Consider the following 16505-nt stretch of genomic DNA (forward strand, 5'->3'; position numbering starts at 1 on the left):
TCGGCAGTCGAGGAACACACCGCCTTCACATTCACACAATTATTAAGAAATGGAAGACATTTACTTTGACCGTGCCTCTCATTCGATGTATAAACATGCATGAACGTGTTCAGATTCATTTGTGAAGAACTTCGGAGGTAAATGTGATTTCTGACTTTAAAAGCACTGAATTATCTCGTGAAGATTATCCCAAGATCTGATCGTTATCGAACTAAACATCTTATCAGCAAGTCGGAAGTGATACCAGTGTGTGTGTGTGTGTGTGTTCCCATGTGCGTATGTGCGAATGTGAGTGTGTGTCTGTGCATGCGTGTTCACATGTGCGAATGTGAGTGTGTGCGTGTGTGTGCGTGTGTGACGTACAGCACAGAAGCGCTGCGCTGTTACACTACGTGAACTCACTCGAGGCCCACAGAGAAGGAAATGAACAGTTGAATTGTTGTTTTTTTGTTTTTAGTATTTTCAAGTATTCTCGCTTGATAAACTTAAGGTTGAGCCACTTTAGTCACTCGATGTCTTTAATAACTTTTCTGGGCCGGCAAGTTTCAATCCCTTAGAAGCCTATGGAGGAGTGATCCAGCTCTCAGATTTAATTAAAATATCTTAATTTGTGTTCTGAAGATGAACAAAAGTCTTACGGGTTAGAAAAACATGTCATTACTGACAGAGTTTACAGTTTCGGGTGAACTATCCCTTTAAGCGGTTCTCAGAGCTGATAAACCCGTCTTGACCCAGAGATGAAGTCATTGCTCTGTCAGGACGCAAGGGTTTGTTAAAGGTTCAAAGACAATCTTTGTATGAAAGATCAGGACAAATTGTTTGAAGGATTAAGTTATCTTGCAGATCCTCATGGAGGATTTCCACTCGCGTGTCTTCGGGACAGAAGTAAGCTAACTCGCTCTGCAGAAAGACTGTGTGAAGCTTCTTCAACCTGAACCCGAGGCCAAAGACAAATCTCAGGCACTGGGAAGGCAATCTCATCCTTTCAAGAATAAAATGGAGTACAAGGACACTTTTAAGCCAGCACACTATGTTTTTGGATTTGTAAATGAATCCTCCTTTTCTCTAATAAAGCTCCTGCAGGATCCGGAAGCTGGAGTGGTCTGGGCTGATGTCTTTCAGCAGATTTCGGTCCGCTTGGCCTCCATTAATCACTCAATCTCTGCAATTGTTCCTCTTTCCCTGCGTCGCATCATGTGCGGATGAAAGTGTGCGATATATCATATAATATATCATAGAACCGACATCTAGACCCACGGAATTCAATTCAATTCAAGTTTATTTGTATAGCGCTTTCCACAATACACATCGTTTCATAGCAGCTTTACAGAAAGTGCATTTCAGAATTGTACATGGAAAAACACATTTAGTTAATCATGTATTAATTTAGGCATAACATATCGAGTCGTCTCTTCACAGTCGAGTCGAAGGTAACACGATAACAGCAGAAAAGGAAATGGGGAATAATCAGCATAGCTGCTGTTCATAACATTAATGCATTGGATCTAATTCGGTCACATGTCTGTCCTGTCTTGTGATGCTCATGGGTGTTTTGTTATTTTGGGCCATGTGCTCTTGTCATTGTCTGCTCCCTCCCCCTCGTTATCTGATCATTGGTTCATGTTCATTTAGCCGGACTACGTCAGACTTCCTACTTCCGCTAATTTCATTTCGCTCCTGTAGTCAGTCTGAGATAGCAGCCGATCTTTCAGTTTTCCAGCGGCCATCGGACGGCCGGCCAATCAACGATAGAGCAGACGTAGACGCTAAGCGCCGAGTTTTACATCGCAGGTTAGAGAAATCGAAAACCAAAATGGCCGTGGAAATGGGAAACGAGACACGGGATGCATGCATGCACCTTTCTTTTCCAGTCCTTAAATATTTCCATGTCATGCTGTAATCTTGAAATTAAGTTGCAGCGTTTCCGACAGACTCGTGAGGAACAAAGAGCCGTGTTTAAAAGATCTAATCCTAAGTTTGAGAGTTGGCTACAAATATTTTCTTGTTTCACTCTGGCAAAAATAAGTTTGAGGCCGTGATTGTACCGTGGATGCGTCGATTAACTTTGCATAATCTGCAAAAGTCGTTTACTGCCATGTTCACTCCAATAATTCGTTCGCATCATCAAGTGTTTACAGCAGGTTTACAGTGGAAGTTCGATCATAGATTCGAGTTCGATGCATGATGTCTGTGGTTCGATGCGGCTGTGTCGGCGCATAACGTCATAAATAAACTTATCTGATTGGCTTACAGGTAACCAATGATAGAGAAAACACTTCTCTATTATGCCATTCCTGACTCTGTCTATGAAGCAAAGTGAAGTAGCAGAGTCTGGTATTACCAGGCCACTGATCATTAGCTTTCTGTGTTTGTTCCCTATTTGGAGAGGAAGAGTCCACCGAACTGCTACTGGCAGCTCGTCCGCAACTCCAGCTGGGTCGCAATCTTTCAGGTGATATTCCCAGGGACCCGTGGAGGCCATGGAGGGGGACAGGATCATCGCAAAGGCTCAAGGCAGTGATGGAGTCCTTATTCTCTGGACTCGAGTCCGACTTCAGAATCCATTCTCTGGACTCGAGACTCGACTTGGACTCGTGGACTGATGACTCGTACTTGGACTCGGACTCGCATTACAAACCGAACCATTACAGTTGGACCATTTTTCCTGCCGACCGCGACCACCTAACGTTGTGCAACATCAAATGGCAAACGTAATGAATGTGGAATGAAACTCATTTTGTGCTTCATGGACCTTTATCAGTTTGGACCATCAACAACAGTGCAGCGCAAACCGGTCTTGATCAAGCGACACCCAGGGCTGCCGACTCTCACGCTCTCACGCCACTCCAGATTTATTGTTTGGCTTCACTAAACGAGGAAAAGACACAGTTTATATATAATGTTCCACACTATGCATATTAGTTAAGTTGGGACAGCAAAGACTGTGATTTGGACTTTGACGTACTAGTCAGCTGGTGTGTAACGTCTTGGAGATGTTGTCTGACTGAACAGCCACGGTGCACCTCTTTCTGAGAGGTTTACATCTAACATCATGGACGTTTATCTGATTTCAATCACACTAACGTTGTTCTTCCTCTTCTCGTATGTCAGACGTGAGCGGCCATCTCTCCCCAGTGGGTTTGCTTCTGTGGTACTGTGTGTTAGACTGATGCCGTTCTTTCCCTTTATACTGGTCATGTACACATAACATGCATATTTTATGTAAATATGTGTAAAAAAAAGTGACATTCTAAACGAATGAATTTGGATGGTTTTCTGCTCTGGGTTCCTGTCGATTTGTTCCCAGCACGAAACATCCAATTTTTTTTTTGAACCAAGCAAAATTGCAGTTGACTTTGAATGAGTGGAAAACAGTAAGTTAGACATGTTAGTAATGCTAGTAATATCTCCTGCTGGGGCTTAATTAGGACTTCATGTATTTATACAACATAAGGCATCAGTTATTCTTCACTACATGATGATACAGTCGCTTTGAAGAGGCCTATAGTTCTGTATTTAGACCATCAACAATTACTGAATCCTAGGAATATATAATGAGTAAATCCACTGACTGGGTTCCAGCAGATGGGGGTGTTTGAAGACCACAGTTCGTCTTCAGAAGAGTTTAAAAGCACTGCTTTAATTAATAAGCTTCATTGCTATGGAAATATGCTCTGCTACATCCTGATCATTGACTTGACTTTCAGGAGTCGAGAGTTCGGCAGCCGACCGGATTCACGACTGAGAAATCATCCATAAGTTGGCTCAAGGTGAGAATGAGAACTGCCGTTCACATGTCATGAGCGATCGCTGCGAGTCTCCTCAAGCTGTTCAGAGCCTCGCTAAAGTCATTACAGGGAAACTAGACCACACTAGCCTGGTTAAACCCAGACCATTCTCAGTTGTAAGTGAGATATGGTCTGGCAAAGTGTCATAGACAAATCATTTCCAGCGGGGCGTCACCAATGGGTAGACCTAAAACCAATCAGAGCGATGATGGAGATGACGTTTGCAGAGCGGCGGAGAAACGTCTCCGAGTGTTGTTCTTTGCTCGGTTTAACAAAAAGGAAACGTTCAAATCGCTTAAAAACAGACGCGATCGCTGATTCGAACGAGTGATGTTCGACGGCAGCGTCCATCTTTGTAATGTAGGCTACAAAATCTGCTTCAAAATCCCAGCGCTGTCGTCATCGTGTAAAGCCCGCCCCAACGCTTCTGACTGGTGCCGCGATTACTGCGGACTGGAAATGGGCTTGAATGAGCTCTTCGCCAGACTAACTTTCAGAGCCAATCTAAATTTGCCGGAAGTTGTCTGGGGTATCCCAGGCTAGCAAATCACACTCACACAAACCCCTGAAACACACAAACCCCTGAAACACACTCACACAAACTCCCGAAACACACTCACACAAACCCCTGAAAAACACAAACCCCTGAAACACACTCAGATGAGTTAGTCTCGCTCACAGCTCAGGCTTTACAGCGAAGCGTCTCGTGAACGACCCGCAAGAGTAATTCAGCATTCCCTCCAAACCCTCGTCAAACTATCAGGTCAGATCAAGACTCTCATGGAATTTTTTTTTTTTGTTTAATTAATTAATTAAATAAAAAAAAATTGGTTTAATAAATAGAAACTCAAAATATAATGTTATCTATTCTTAACCACATTTATTATCAAAGTTGATGTGACAAAAGAGAAGAATTTGTGATAACAAATCATGAAAATAAATGTTGAGAGTCTGGAAATGTTATGTCTGTTTCTCTCCTGAGTCCCAGCGGCTGAACCGGATGAGATGTGGAAGAGGAAAATGAGGAAAATATAAGATATGGTATTGCTTATGTCAGTATTCATAAGGCTATATAACCTGCAAATGCTTCTCATGCTCAGATTAACTCCTTAAGGTTTATTTAGACACTCTTTGGTCATGATTCATGTTTATTTCTCGAAGAACAGCCTAATCTATCATCGTCACACACTCGGTGGTTCACACGGCGTTAAAGACACACTCGCTGCTTTTCCACAGAGAGGAACATCAGTCATCGGCTTATTCGGCAGAATTCTGCTCTCGTTTAAGAACGGAAGGACATTACTGTTTTAAGTTAGTGTTTTAAAGAAAAAAATATACAGTTTTATAAGGTACTTCAGAAAGTTTCCATATTGTGTCTTTTTTATCTTTCTTTTTTCACCCTTTCCACACACACACATTACATATTGTGTTATAACAGCCCAATTAGCAAATGCTATATTAATTTCCCTGAAAAACACAAGCTGTTTGCTGACGCATCATCACTGTTTACTCTTATATCTAAATATGTTATAATGTAAGTTAATGCACATTTTTCATCGCCCCTCATCTTAAAGCTATCTTAACCTTAACGTTGCTCCAATTAAATTTCAGCATGATTGTAATTTATTAAATGCCACAGCATTCGTTTCCATCAAGACTTGTTTGACATTTCACAGATTTTTCGCCAAACCTGAGTTTTGTTAATGAATATGTTTTAGTGTGTTTTAATAAATCATATTTGGAGGGGATTCTCTGGAGTGCGACTACGCTAGTAATGAGAAGAAAAGCCAATCAGCCGTAGAAAACACTGAAGTTAGTCAGAAGCTGAAATTAAAGAGCTCCGCCAAGCGTGCAGAAGATTCCCCGAATCTCCAGGGCTCTCCTTTCCTCCAGATCCATCGGCCCGAGACGAGGAAACCTTCCTCCTTTCCTCCTGACAGCTCGAGTATGTGGAGAATAGGAGGAGGAGAAATTACCCGGATGCTTCCCAGATCCTGACAGGCCAGAAGATTCACAACACCACAGACTCAGAGATTCAGAGATTCAGAGATTCACAGACTCAGAGATTCAGAGACTCACAGACTCAGAGATTCAGATACTCAGAGATTCAGAGACTCACAGACTCAGAGACTCACAGACTCAGAGATTCAGAGACTCACAGACTCAGAGATTCACAGACTGACAGATTCAGAGACTCACAGACTCAGAGATTCACAGACTGACAGATTCAGAGACTCACAGATTCAGAGACTCACAGACTCACAGATTCAGAGATTCACAGACTGACAGATTCAGAGACTCACAGACTCAGAGATTCACAGACTGACAGATTCAGAGACTCACAGACTCAGAGATTCACAGACTGACAGATTCAGAGACTCACAGATTCAGAGACTCACAGACTCACAGATTCAGAGATTCACAGACTGACAGATTCAGAGACTCATAGATGACTGACATCAAACCCAGAGGAGCGAGAGATGAGACTGAAACACTAATCCCGAGCTCGGGACGCTAACAGTGGGGGTTGAGGACAACATGAGAGAATGGGGTTTTAATTGTTGTTAGCATGTATATTCTTTGGAGGAGAGATAGAGAGGTTTATACATCATGGCCAATTAAAGTGTGTATCATATCAGCACCTGCTTGCAGGCGTCGTGTGTGTAGGCAGTGTTTGCTCGTCCTCCACTGGAGAAAACACCAGATCTGCTTAAGCTAAAGGTTTCATCATTTCATCACTTCCACATTATATAAAATGTCTCGGTTGCATCATATTTCTCACTGAAACAACAAGAACTACAACAACAGCGAGGCCTTTGTGTTATAAACCTTATTTTATTGCTTATTTTAACTAATCCCACAGCGATCACTGTAAGTGGGAATTATTCTGAACAATCTTTCAATTATAATTAACTTTTTTATGAAAAATAACTGATCAATGTCGTCCTCTTGGTTCAATAATGAAGAGAGTCACTTTTAATTATTCAACAAAACACTAAAAAGCGATTTTCATCATGTTTTTCTCCAATAAAACTAGTTTCTCAAGAGGACAAAATTGCAAATTCAAAATAAGAAAGAAAGCTGGTTTTTACTGCAGTTTTTTAACTTCACTAACATTGTTGGCTCCTTTATGCTCAATTTTGGACAAAATCATTTTCAAAATTACATTATTCAAGTATCTGCGTCATATATTACACTACCGTTCAAAGGCTTGGGGTCAGTACGTTTATATATATATATATATATATAAGAAAAATCTTCAAATTTCAAATAAAGCTGTTTTTTTTATTTACTGAGGGATCATGTGACACTGAAGACTGGAGGGAAGGATGCAGAAAAGGAGGGTGGATCTCCAGTTTTGAAATAAATGGCGAGTGAGCGAGACAAAAAAAACAATAACAATTCACTACAGACTCTCTGCAAAGCAAACATTGGCTAAATTCAGAATAACATTTGAGTGTTTTTTTTTTCAACATATGCCAGAATTCTCTTCTGAATTCAGCCAATGTGTGTTTCTCATATTTAATCCTCATATATGGCAGCATTAGAGTAGATATTTGCATGTAGTGTGCATAACTGCATGTGTTACCGTTATTTATTGGTCTGAGAGCTCAGATGAGTTACGCTGGCAGTATAAATGAGCCAGTGTTGAAGTTGCTATCACTTGAACAGCCTGGATAAATGTAATATTAAAAAGGGCAGTGATTCAGAGTTCATGAATAATACAGTGCAGAGAGCTCTCCTGAACGCTTTAACAAACATCCAAACAGATTAGCATGCCTGGCGCCAGTCAGCGCGAGAACTTGCAGGAGGAAATAAAAATATCTCATGGTTGCACATCCATAACCCGTCACTGTGTTTTCTTCTTTTTTAAAACAGGTCTGTATTGCAGGAGACACTCGTGTTATGAAGAGATATGAACTGTTTTATTGTGCAGGATAGTTCCTGATGTTTCTGATGACTGTGACCTTGTAAAAGTTTGGTGTGACAGACAAGGAGACGACACTGTGAAACGCATCCGTTAGAGAAGCAAGAAGCAACTCTTCTAACTAACAAAAGGGAAAAAAACCAGCACCATTTCTGTGCCAAGACATTAAACCCAAGCATTGGATTTCTGTGTGTTTGTCCAATAAAAACAGATGGTCGGATTTGGCAGTCTAAGTAAGGTGGCTAATAAATTACTCCTCGATTGATTCGACCGTTTTTCACATATTGTCGGAGAAGCATACGAAGGGGAACCAAGACGTATGGAGGAAATGCCAAACTGTGCTTTACGGTGGCAATTTGTTTTGAGCCATCTGTTTCCATTAGAGGTGTTGCGGACGCACGTTCAGATGAACCTGGGAGGAAATCCCAAGGTTGGAAAAAGCATTATTTACATCACAAGGCTCTAGTGAAGTACGAAAATAGCTAGAGGAACTAACTTCATGTGCCAATCAACTGGCATCCAGAAAATACTTTGTCTTTGACCAAATGTCCTGAAGAGTTCATGAAAGGGAAGTTGTGATGTTCTTTTACTCTCCTTTTGCATTTCACGGGAGAATGGAGCTCATACATATTTGGAATGACATGAGGATGAATAAATGACGTTTCACGAGTTCACACACACACACGAGTGATCAGAGAGTAAATGGTTATGTGTATTTGGCGTGCTGTCCGGGGGGAGGGCTCGGAAATTGGGCCCGAACCCAGAGCACTCCCCCCGTATTTCTGGTTAGGAAGATAACCAGGCAAGTGTGAGGAGATGGGGTGGTGGAGGGATGCTGAAAACGTCGAGGAATATGGGTGAGCCGACTCCTCTATGACCTGTATGATTATGGGTAGGGCTCCGAGTTCGGAAATTGGGCCCAAACCCAGGGTACTTCTCCAAAAGCTAAGCGGGCAAAGGACATCCACCAGCTTAAAGACCGATCAGTTGGTCCTGATGTAGCTTTGGAAATCACCTGAGGTCCATCTTCTGAGAGCTTGGATCTGCTGCTGGGCTGCTGAGGTTGCTGCCCCGATGCGGAATGAATGGCCGGAGCTTTTGGCTGGGATGCCTGATTTCTGGAGAACAGATTTTAGCTGCTTTTGGAATCAAAAGTGTGTCGCGGGTTTATTGAATCATGTACGAATAAGGGTTTGAGAGGGGATTTAGGTCTTGGGTGGACTTTTGGGTCAAATCTGGAAGTGATACCCAGTTACGAGCATCTGAGAAAACCGAAAAACTAGAATAAACATGGTGTATCTAACGTAATATCTAATGCTATGGGTTGTCTGGTGTCCGAGCAGGTGGGCTGGGATGCTTGGATGGGATCATCGGGATCAGGCTGTTAATGCTTGGGAACAGGGAATTATGCGGAGCTGAAAGATTGACTGAGGCATTTCTTACCTGAAAATTTTCTTGTAGCTACTCCGATGGAGCTAATGCGAAAAACTTCATGGAGAATCTTCAAAAGGGCCAATCCTGGAGCCTGACTCGACCCGTTTTCATAGTTTAAAGTGGTAGAAAACTACTTTTGTTTAAATTGTTTAGCCATTTCCGAGAGGATGAGATGAAAATGGCTAAAAGAAGAGTATCAATCTTTACACTTCATCTTTACAAAGTTGCTAATATCTACTGTGAAGACAAATGACAAAGCTCTCATCTAACATGCCTTAGCAGGACTCCCACTTATGATAGTGCTCAGTTTGCTCTCATCTATCCAGATGCAATCGATTCCTTGATGAAGACATCATAGTTGATCGATGAAGTCCATTTGTCTCCTACAGGCCTAAAGGGGAAGTGTAGGTTAGTAAAGAAGACAAGAAATGGACTTGATTTCATTAACCCCTTTCATTATTATGCAACAAAAGTAAATATAAAATTATAACATATATGCAATACAGACAGTATATATATAGAACATATACAAACTATATATATATATATGTCAACGTGTTTCTCTGACATTTTTAACAATGATTAGTGAGCGCGATTGTAATTTTTGAGCAATATATGATTCCCAGATTAACTGTTTTTGTGCAGCTTTCCTGGTTATCCGTCCCATTTAAATGATCCAGCAGTCGAGGTCGTGTGAGCAGTGTGTGTGTAACGTTTCCTCCTCAACCTCAAACATGATGTGATTAGTATAGTTGTGTCAGTCCTACTCATGGATGAATGTGCTCTGCTGTACATGAGAGACATTGATCCTTCAGTGCAGCGTCAGCTTTATGGAGATTGGTGAAACACACAGTTCTGCAACTCTGGAAATGTTTTATGCTCGATTGGTTTCAGATGGAAACAGAAGGTGCAATTGTCTTCCTCTCCTTTTGACCTCCTGTAGATCTGTGCCCGGCTGATTATGGCGCTCATGCTGAAGCTGACAGGGATTATTCGTTTTGATGGGGTTCCACCAGAAAGACTCGGGAGATAAATTGAAAAGCAGTATGCTCAATAAATGTATACTGATCGAAATGAGATCGTTCTGAGCTGGTAAAAACTGTTTTTGACAACAGAGCTAATCTGTTTGTCAAGGCAGAGTTCGGAGTCGAGGATGACACCCAGCTTTCTGGCATAGGGTTTGACAGATGGGGTGAGGTGACCTAGATTTGGCACTACAGTGCATCTTGACTCGGGAGGACCAAAAAGGATGACTTCTGTCTTGTCACTATTTAACTGGAGAAAGTTGTTAACCGTCCAAATGTCGATGTCTTCGACCAGACCAGGAGAGATTGTGGAGTCCCTCGAGTGGCAGGTCCAGCGGCGACTCATCCGCACAGAGGTGACAAGAGATGTTATGCTTTCATATGATATCACATACGGGCTGAAGAGCAGAGGAGCCCTGAGGGACCCCGTGAGACGGGAGCAGATGAGGAGGAGGAGAACTGGCCAGTAGACACTGAGAAAGTCCAATGTTTGAGATAGGAGTGGATCCGAATCAGCGCAGTCGAAGGCGGCACTGAGATCCAATGATATCAGGAGGACATTATCACCTGATCTAGTGTGAGAGGAAGATCATTGGTAAGTTGGAGCTGGGCTGTGTCAGTGCTATGAAGGGTCAGGATCCTGACTGAAAAGGTCAGAGTGGTCAGAAAGGAACCACAGTGACAGAAGCTTAGAAATGAGGCAGTAGTTTTCTAGGCGTTGTTGTGTTTCTTAAGCAAGAGTTGGCCAACCGCATGCATGCAGGGACTGATGCAAGGCATGACTTTACAGTGATATGAATGGAGGGGCCGACTGCATCAAAAGCATCCTTAATAAATAGAGGGGGAATGGCATCATGTGATTCTCAGTGAGAGAGATGGGCTGAAAACGGCTGCACACCTTAGCCTGGTCCCACCAGACTCTCGTACATTTCATTTGTTCAGAGAGTCTGGCCTGGCTGGGGCATTTGTGGGGTAGATGACAGAGTTGATAGCGTACACACACGATGGGAAGAGGTCGTGAAAGCACTGAGTGAATGAATGATTGAACAGTGAGTCTGTGGTTGGGACGCTGAGATATGTGCATCTGTGACCCACTTACTCCACTCACCCATCGTCAGGAGAGAGGGAACAGTGGCAGCTGGACCGTATTCCTCCGAGACACTCGTGACTCACGCCAGCCCGCAGCGATCCCCGACGCCAGTGCTGCTCGCTCCTCGGCTGGAGGACCAATGATGGAGGCTTGAAGGGCTTTAAATGAGGAAGAGTTGATGCCGAGCCTTCAGCAGCGCTTTCTCCGTTCATCTTCAGAAGGGAACCGGCTGATGTTCGAGATCCGCAGATCAGCTCTTCATCTTCATCAGTTCATCCTTAGCTCTTCATCTTCATCAGTTCATCTTCAGCTCTTCATCTTCAGCTCTTCGTCTTCCTCTTCATCAGTTCATCTTCAGCTCTTCCTCTTCATCAGTTCATCTTCAGCTCTTCATCTTCATCAGTTCATCTTCAGCTCTTCATCTTCATCAGTTCATCTTCAGCTCTTCATCTTCATCAGTTCATCTTCAGCTCTTCGTCTTCATCAGTCAGTTCATCTTCAGATCTTCATCTTCAGCTCTTCATCTTCATCAGTTCATCTTCAGATCTTCATCTTCATCAGTTCATCTTCAGCTCTTCGTCTTCATCAGTTCATCTTCAGCTCTTCATCTTCATCAGTTCATCTTCAGCTCTTCGTCTTCATCAGTCAGTTCATCTTCAGATCTTCATCTTCAGCTCTTCATCTTCATCAGTTCATCTTCAGATCTTCATCTTCATCAGTTCATCTTCAGCTCTTCGTCTTCATCAGTTCATCTTCAGCTCTTCATCTTCATCAGTTCATCTTCAGCTCTTCGTCTTCATCAGTCAGTTCATCTTCAGATCTTCATCTTCAGCTCTTCATCTTCATCAGTTCATCTTCAGCTCTTCGTCTTCATCAGTTCATCTTCAGCTCTTCATCTTCATCTTTACTAGTGCAGATGTTTGTGTGTTTTTAGGGATTTGTGTGTGTTGTGACTCTAGCACACATTTATTGTGTGTATATGAACAATCCTTTAGTCCTGTTTGTTTTAAAAAAAAATAATCAATAAATCAGGTTGTTTTTTAAATCAATGTGATTAACTAAATATGTTCAGTGTAATCACAATTATTGAATACATTACACCCAAGCCTAATCTTTATAATTGTTAATTTATATTCTATATATCTACATAATATATAATTTATATTATTTTACATTTTTAGGGGGCTTGTAAGAATGTAAATGTTTGTATGTATAAAGGAAAGAGTCTCTTCTGCTCACCAAAGCTGCATTTATTAATCAAAAATACAGTAAAAACAGTGAAATATTATTCCAGTGTAAATCAGCCGTTTTCTCTGTGAATATCCAGTAAAGTGTAATTTATTCCTGTGACCAAAGCTGAATTTATCATCATTACTCCAGTCTTCAGTGTCACATGATCCTTCAGTAATCACTCTAATATGAGGATCTGATGATCAAGAAACACTTATGATTATTATCAATGTTGAACAATGTTGAGCGTGGCATGGTTATTGGTGTCAGAGTATTTCACAATCTGCTCAGTTACTGGGATTTTCACACACAACCATTTCTAGGGTTTACAAAGAATGGAGTGAAAATAGAAAAACATCCAGTATGGGTCAGTCCTATGGGCCAAAATGCCTTGTTGATGCGAGAGGTCAGAGGTGAATGGGCCGACTGATTCAAGCTGATAGAAGAGCAACTTTGACTGAAATAACCACTCGTTACAACCGAGGTATGCAGCAAAGACACAACACACACAACCTTGAACAGCAGAAGACCCCACCGGGTACCACTCATCTCCACTACACATAGGAAAAAGAGGCCACAATCTGCAAGAGCTCACCAAAACTGGACAGTTGAAGACTGGAGAAATGTTGCCTGGTCTGATGAGTCTCGATTTCTGTTGAGACATTCAGATGATTTGGCGTAAACAGAACGAGAACATGGATCCATCATGCCTTGTTCCCACTGTGCAGGCTGGTGGTGGTGGTGTAATGGTGTGGGGGATGTTTTCTTGGCACACTTTAGGAGATGGTGCTCACTGCGGAACATGAAATCCACGGGGAGGAGTCGGATCCAGATCCAACTCCTCCCACCTTACATACACCTAAACCTAACCAACTCCGCCCCCTAATCCCTAAACCCAACCCTAATCCTACCCATCTCCACCCCTTGGATCGTGATCCGACTCCTCCCCGTGGATCTCATGTTCTGCATTGAGGTGCTACTGCACTTTAGGCCCCTTAGTGCCAATTGGGCTTCGTTTAAACGCCACGGCCTACCTGAGCATTGTTTCTGACCATGTCCATCCCTTCATGGCCACCATGTCCCCATCCTCTGATGGCCACTTCCAGCAGGATGATGCTTCATGTCACAAAGCTCGAATCGTTTCTTGATCATGTCAATGAGTTGACTGTAGTAAAATGGCCACCACAGTCACCAGATCTCAACCCAATAGAGCATCTTTGGGATGTGGTGGAACGGGAGCTTCATCCCACAAATCTCCATCAACTGCAAGATGCTATCCTATCAATATGGGCCAACATTTCTAAAGAATGCCTTCAGCACCTTGTTGAATCAATGCCACGCAGAATTAAGGCAGTTCTGGAGGAGAAAGCGGGTCAAACACAGTATTAGTGTGTGTTCCTAATAATCCTTCAGGTGAGTGTAGATACAGTATATTGTCGTCAGACGCCCATTCAAACATCTCACTGGATTATTCCAAAGTTTGGCCATTAATGTTTGGAAATGTAAATCTGATGCTACATCAAAAGATATAAATAACTGTCGTAAAACCCTTTTTTTCTGTCAAAATACTAACGTACACACACACACACACACACACACTCACAAACACATAAACACACAACACACTCACAAAACACTCACACACACACAGATGTCTTTAAATAGGGCTTTGCTAAGTCACTCAAGCAAAACTCAAAGCTAAACGTGATGAAACTCTGTCCGCAGCTGAGGCCGAGTTGCCTTGACAACACCTGTGACTGTGTGTGTGTGTGTGTGTGTGTGTGTGTGTGTGAACATCACTGAGAATCACACACGTCGCGACCTTCACACGCGTTAGTCTTCTGAAAGTACGCTGTAAAGACCGGAGTAAACGAGGAGGGCCTTTCAGGAAAGATGTTGTTTGCTTGTGATTTAAAGGTTATTTTAGGGTCTCTGTCCATCGACAGCTCACACACGAGTGACACACGAGTGGATGAAAGCACTGGTTCGATCTGTAAACTGTAGAATTGAGGAAATCCCACTAAAAGTGGATGTTGAATCTCTTGCTGTTTACTACTAGCCAACTAGCACTAGCGCACACTGCATGCTAAAGCACGTCGACCGCATTTCACAAGCTCTGCTGAACCTCCTCCAGCGAACATTAAACACTCACAAGTCTTTCCCTTTCCCTCCTGCTCAGAGACGCTTTACAGATCACTTCACTTCAGCATTTACTCTCCCATCCACTCCCGTGCAAAGCATGCTGGGAACTACAAATCCCAGTCCATTTTCAGCAACGCTTTAATAACAACAACAGAATTATTAATGCCATTCCAGTGCAAACAAATTATTTAAAATTTGGTTTTAAACATTAAAATTGATTGCATGAAATTAATGTTAGCATCTTGGGCTCGTGTTTGGTCTTAAGCTGTTGTTATTCATGGAGTAATTCTGCAGAACCGGCACTCTTCAAACACGAGGCTTTATATTCGAGGAAGATGTTAGTGAATCCGACACTCCCGAGCCGAGCTTCTGCCTCCAGCATTCAGACACGAGCTGCAAACTCAAGACCAAGCACTGTCCACAGCAACACACACACACACACACACGCACACGCGTTTGTGTGTGCAAATTCCCATTTTGCTCCCTTTGAATAATTCCTCAATCCAATATAGCTAACAGTTTAAAAATATATATTTCACGTAGTCTGCAGTGGTTGTAATCAAAACTATTTTTCTGAACAATATTTATATTCACAGTTGATTTGAACTGAACAACACTTCATTCCTGTGTTTCTTTAATGCCTGATGTGAATATTTCCCTGTGGATATTTTCCCGTTATGATGCAATAGCATTTTCTACTCGTGCATCTTATTTTCCATGAATATGTTCACTTCCTTTTGTATGTAGTTTAGTTCTGAGTCCCAGAGCATGCGGTATGTAATGTAAATGCAATCTTCTTAAATCAAGTATGCATTTCCTAAAGCTCAATATATCCTTTAAAGTCCAAGGGAGAATTTCACAAGAAGTGCCTGAATATTTCATTACAGAAACTATGGATGGCATCGTAAAAAAAAAAATAAGAAAAAAAAAAATAGAACAACTAAGAAGCTGTAACTTAGCAACTGCTTTCAGTCTCCATAATGAGAGGATTGTGTAGGATGAACTTAAAAATATCTAAATAGTAAAAATATTCTCATTTCTTATATGTCATTTCTGCTAATTAATCTATGACAACTTAACAACAATGCTGTTTTTTTAATTATCTTTTTTTCATTTGCTCAGTCCTGAACCACAGAAGAGAATCAATCTACTGCAAAATTTAAAGAACACTTTGGGCGAATTTGTAAGAGCTCTCTTCAAAACAGGGTTACATAACAGAGTTGAACATCTCTTAAAACACAACACAGGCACTCCACAAACCCAACCATCTCCTGATGCTCTCTGGGCCGTACTGTACAACACGTGACCGTCTCTGGGCCGTACTGTACAACACGTGACCGTCTCTGTGCCGTACTGTACAACACGTGACCGTCTCTGTGCCGTACTGTACAACACGTGACCGTCTCTGTGCCGTACTGTACAACACGTGACCGTCTCTGTGCCGTACTGTACAACACGTGACCGTCTCTGGGCCGTACTGTACAACACGTGACCGTCTCTGGGCCGTACTGTACAACACGTGACCGTCTCTGGGCCGTACTGTACAACACGTGACCGTCTCTGGGCCGCACTGTACAACACATAACCCTAACAATTAAAAAAAATATATATATATCTTCTCTTGCACATGCAATTTTAATTAACACTTGTGTACAATTTCACAGATCTCACCCTGTGCATGCAATTTTTTATGGCATCATATTATCGTCATACTTCGCCATCTCCAGAACGGGGGTGGGACTAAAGCTCATTTGCATTTAAAGTGACACACACATAAACCACGCGTTTTTGCTCACACACAAAACGGGGCAAATTTGACGAGCTGTAAAATGTGACCTGGTATTTTGAGCTGAAATTTCACAGACAGA

This window comes from Pimephales promelas, chromosome 17 (genome assembly GCF_988280905.1).
Source record: "Pimephales promelas chromosome 17, fPimPro1.hap1.1, whole genome shotgun sequence".
Classification (NCBI taxonomy): domain Eukaryota; kingdom Metazoa; phylum Chordata; class Actinopteri; order Cypriniformes; family Leuciscidae; genus Pimephales; species Pimephales promelas.